This window comes from Cynoglossus semilaevis, chromosome 11 (genome assembly GCF_000523025.1).
Source record: "Cynoglossus semilaevis isolate Cse_v1.0 chromosome 11, Cse_v1.0, whole genome shotgun sequence".
NCBI lineage: Eukaryota > Metazoa > Chordata > Actinopteri > Pleuronectiformes > Cynoglossidae > Cynoglossus > Cynoglossus semilaevis.
The window spans coordinates 4,026,601-4,031,116 of record NC_024317.1 but is presented as its reverse complement, the minus strand read 5'-3'; positions in this window follow the sequence as shown (position 1 = coordinate 4,031,116).

Below are 4,516 nucleotides of genomic sequence, written 5' to 3'. Positions count from 1 at the left end.
TCGCCCCCCCCCTCGCCCCGCCCTCCTCCCCTGTGCACTTGTGTCTTGCTCTGCCTTCACTGCATGGTCAAGCATACTGAGTGGGTTTTTCCTGAAATCCACATTTTAATTCTGCCGGCAGTCCAAGGTTAAGTAAGCCCTCTCACGTTGGTAAATAACGATCACTCCGATTTATAAACATGAGTAACAGATATTTAATCTCTGCGGTTGTTTTGTCAACATTGAACTCTATCATCTCATTTTTTGGTGTGACCTGCGAACTGTTGCATGTTTGCAAAATTTTTGGTTCAATCGTGGAGGATTAAAAATATATATATATATATATAAGTCTACTGTAGTTAAGTTAGTCAGTCATGGATGGAAAATATCAACGTCGTCTGAGATGAAGGCACGGAGAAGAAATAATTAATATTCAGTCCCAATGTCCTCCAACCACCACCAGAACATCTGGATTCTGCATCTGTCTGAGAGAATTGTGGGAAATATTCTCTTCTTCTTCTTCTTCTTCTCACATCTTTCACCCTAGAATCTTCTCTGCTTTGAGTCAGTGTGAACAGAACCCTGTGTTTTATTCAATCACTGCATCAATCATCAATATGGAATATTCCAAATATGGTTTTGGAAATTGTTCTCAAACAAGAGTTCATCTGTCGTTTTACTCCATATTCATGTGTTCGTGACTTTTCAAATATGAAAATTCACATTGATAATTCAGAAACAACGAGGTTTTTTTTATTATTACAGATAGATAAACACACACTTCTGTGTGTGCTGTGACGACAGCAGCCGTAGGTTGGATGGCTGACTTGGACGCCCTGTCGTGAATTTCGTTGGGTGTCAGCACATGAGATTGGTGTGGTAAAATTAGAGTTGTGTGCGAGGACGTGTGAGGTTGTGTCAGTTGCGTGATGAACTTGGCAAATGTTAGAGATTGGTTTAATAAGAAATAATATCAATTGATCCAGAAGAGCTTGTTGCCGTTTCACACTGTCCACGACGGGTGACCCGTACGGATACGAATGACGGACAAAATCAGTCAACCAAAGGAGACTGTTCAGAATCCTGACGTGTCGGAACTATTACAATTACAACAACCTCTGGACGGGCAGGAGAAGTGACCTGGACGCTGGTCTGTCCGTCTAACCTGTGTGGCACCAACTCCATGAGTCTGATTGTTGACCTGACAAAGACCATGTGAGTGAAGCTGGAGGGAGAGGGAGTTTTGTTTGGACGGAGCACAGGGTTGAGGAGTGGGTTGAAATCTTAAGAGGAACGTTGAATGGATGAGTCTGATGTGACTTTAAAAAGAGCAGCAGAACAGACAAGCAGCAGTCGAGGGTTTTTTATATAAATAGCAGTAATTTTTAGCACTCCGCTCTGACTAATGTCTTCCAAAGAAAGATATCATCCGACAGGAGCCTGGCAACAGAACAGAGAACAAGACTGTGGTCAGTGTCTCCAACAAGAACACATGGTCCGTCCTCTGTTGGACGATACAGCTGTCACGTCTTCTCAGATCACTACATGTGATTCTTATTCAATTATTATTTTTGTTTGTTTTTCTTTTTCAGTTAAAAATCGATACAAATGCGTGACAAATTCCATCGGTTGAAATTTAAAAAAATGAATCGTTCATCAAGGTGGAAGGAGTAGGGTGAAGAGAGTCACAGGTCATACCATGAGAGTACACACTCTAGTACAGTAGGTGGCGGTCTGCGCCTAAAAACATCGATTGTGACCCGCTAATAAACCAAGACGTCCGGTCGCTACGTAGCTACGGTCGCTACGCTTCTTCGCCTGTTGTTGTATTAGAGGAGACAAATGGGTGGAACGTTGTCCATTTTTATCCGTTCTATAATGTTCTTAAACATTAAAATTTGTCTTAAATGTTGTTATAATTGATTTTTTTTTTGTGGTGTTCCTCAGAGAACTGCAGAGGGCTCCACCCATTCTTCTGTACGGTTTATGGTTTTCACAGTATGGATTTAATTTAGTCAAAACACTCGTACAAAATCAAAAACATCGACTCATCCAGTTCATCAAACCTGCGGTTCTCAATAACGATGTAACGATGTGTCGTGAATCAGTTAAAAATCGATACAAATGCGTGACAAATTCCATCGGTTGAAATTAAAAAAAATGAATTGTTCATCAAGGTGGAAGGAGTACGGTGAAGAGAGTCACAGGTCATACCATGAGAGTACACACTCTAGTACAGTAGGTGGCGGTCTGCGCCTAAAAACATCGATTGTGACCCGCTAATAAACCAAGACGTCCGGTCGCTACGTAGCTACGGTCGCTACGCTTCTTCGCCTGTTGTTGTATTAGAGGAGACAAATGGGTGGAACGTTGTCCATTTTTATCCGTTCTATAATGTTCTTAAACATTAAAATTTGTCTTAAATGTTGTTATAATTTGTTACGTTTCGAACCAATGGGCCACCGTAGCTACAGTTGTTTTGCAAAACGACACTAATGGGATTTTAAAGACGGCACGACGCACTGTCAACTTTACGTCAATATTTGTCTTCGTCCTCGAACCCTAATATGATGTATTTATTGATTGGCACCGGGTATTTCTGCCTGTCACGTTGAATACATCAGCACACGGAGTTTAAGACCCCGACAAACACAAGCGTCCTTCATAAAACACATCAACAGGAATATTGGCCTGGTCCGACGGATGTGGCACACAGAGGTCAGGCAGCTCTGACCTCTTCACTCTGAGTAGGTGTGTGTGTGTGTTGGCAGCGGTCGCTCTCAAACCAAGGATAGAGAGTGAAAGACTGTTAAAAGTTAGCTACATTTTTAAGCATTTTTTTTCTTAAGGCGGCACATTTTTTATTTAGACTGTGCTTAATATTTGATTCCTGGTTTGGTCGTTTGTTATTATATTTGGAAAAATTGACATATTGGCATATGGTTTGTCACGCCTCCACTCAATGCATTGAATAAATCCTGCCACCACCTGCGATGTCCGAGGGGACGAGGTGGAATTCAATCTGACATTCGTTCACTAGCAGCTGTCAGGAGACGCTTCTTTCTGTCACCTTAGATACAGGCCGTGGAAACAGTCAACAATTTGTATAAACCCGGCAAATCTTCAACGTCTTCAACGTGTTATTCTCCCCCAAAAGTGAATAATTTAGCAGTGACATTTCTTCCTCAGGACAGGACACAAATGTATCCAACCTGCTATAACCAGAGCAGTTAATAAATGTGGAGTTGTGTTCATTCACTGGAGCGTGAATTCAATACTGAAAATGACAAAACATTTCAATTCTTTAATATGAATTTCAACCTTTTTTTTTAATATGGATCTGAAATAACTTAATATGGGGCAGTGGTGGTTTGGTGGTTAAAGAAGCGGACCTGGGTCTGGAAGGTTTCAGGTTCGAGTCCACAAGCTGCCGAATTTACCACTCAGGTGCTCTGAGCGTGGCACCGTCCCCACCCACTGCTCCCCCGCCTCTGCCCAACTGTTGCATTGTTTGTATTAGTTTCTAAATTAGGGTAATGCTAAACCAAAAATGTTCCTGGTGTTTGTGTTTTGAATAGTTCCTCCTTGGTCTGGAACTCTTCTTCTCTAATGTTTCTTTTTTGAGGTGACTGTAATGTGTCACAAGGCAAAATAAAAGTTCCGACCACTGGAGTTTAACATTAAGTGGTGTGTAAACAAAATAAAAAAAAAAAATCAAGGCAAAGAAAAGGAAACAGGAAGCCGTGACGAAGGACAGGAAGACAGCTGGGGTGAAAGAGGGAGCGAGGGATCATCCAGTAGGGATGACAGGAGCAGCAGAGAGAGGGGAGAGAAGGGGGGAGAGAAGGGGGAGAGATAGTGAGGCGAGACATGGATGACCTTCTTTTAGCTTTTATACCATGCTGTTCATGCCATCGCATCACTCAGAAGACAAGAACACCTCCTATACCCCGCTGCTGCGACATGAACATGACAGCCGCTGTCTGATGTGCTGGACAATGCTGTCTAATACACACAAACACACAAACACACACACACACACACACACAGACCTCTAGTTGTGTTTCAAGTGATCACTTTTAGAGTGCACGACCGAAGAAGAAGAAGAATTACTGGTGAAGTACCATACCAAGGCACAGACGCTAACCATCAACCAGCAGCCACTGATCCATTTCTATTAGCCAATGGTTGTTCCTCATTACAGCCTAACATGCTACTAATTAGCATCAGAGTAACTGTTACATACATTAAGTATGTGCCCTGATTTAAAGCTGAGGCCTTAATGTGTGTGCCCTGATTTAAAGCTGAGGCCACAGGGTTCCTCTGGTTGTTCGCTTCAGAATGATCATCATCATTTTCGTCCGCGTATCCGTAACTGGGTCATCCGGGCACCAGTTTCCACGACCGCCGCCCAAATCACACTGCACCGTACCAATCCCCCCCCCCCATACCTTCCTGCGGGTGGGGAGTCCACTGGAAGGTACCAACCGCCCCACCCGGGATTCCATCTTGCCCAGGAGGTGAACCCTGGGGTCCT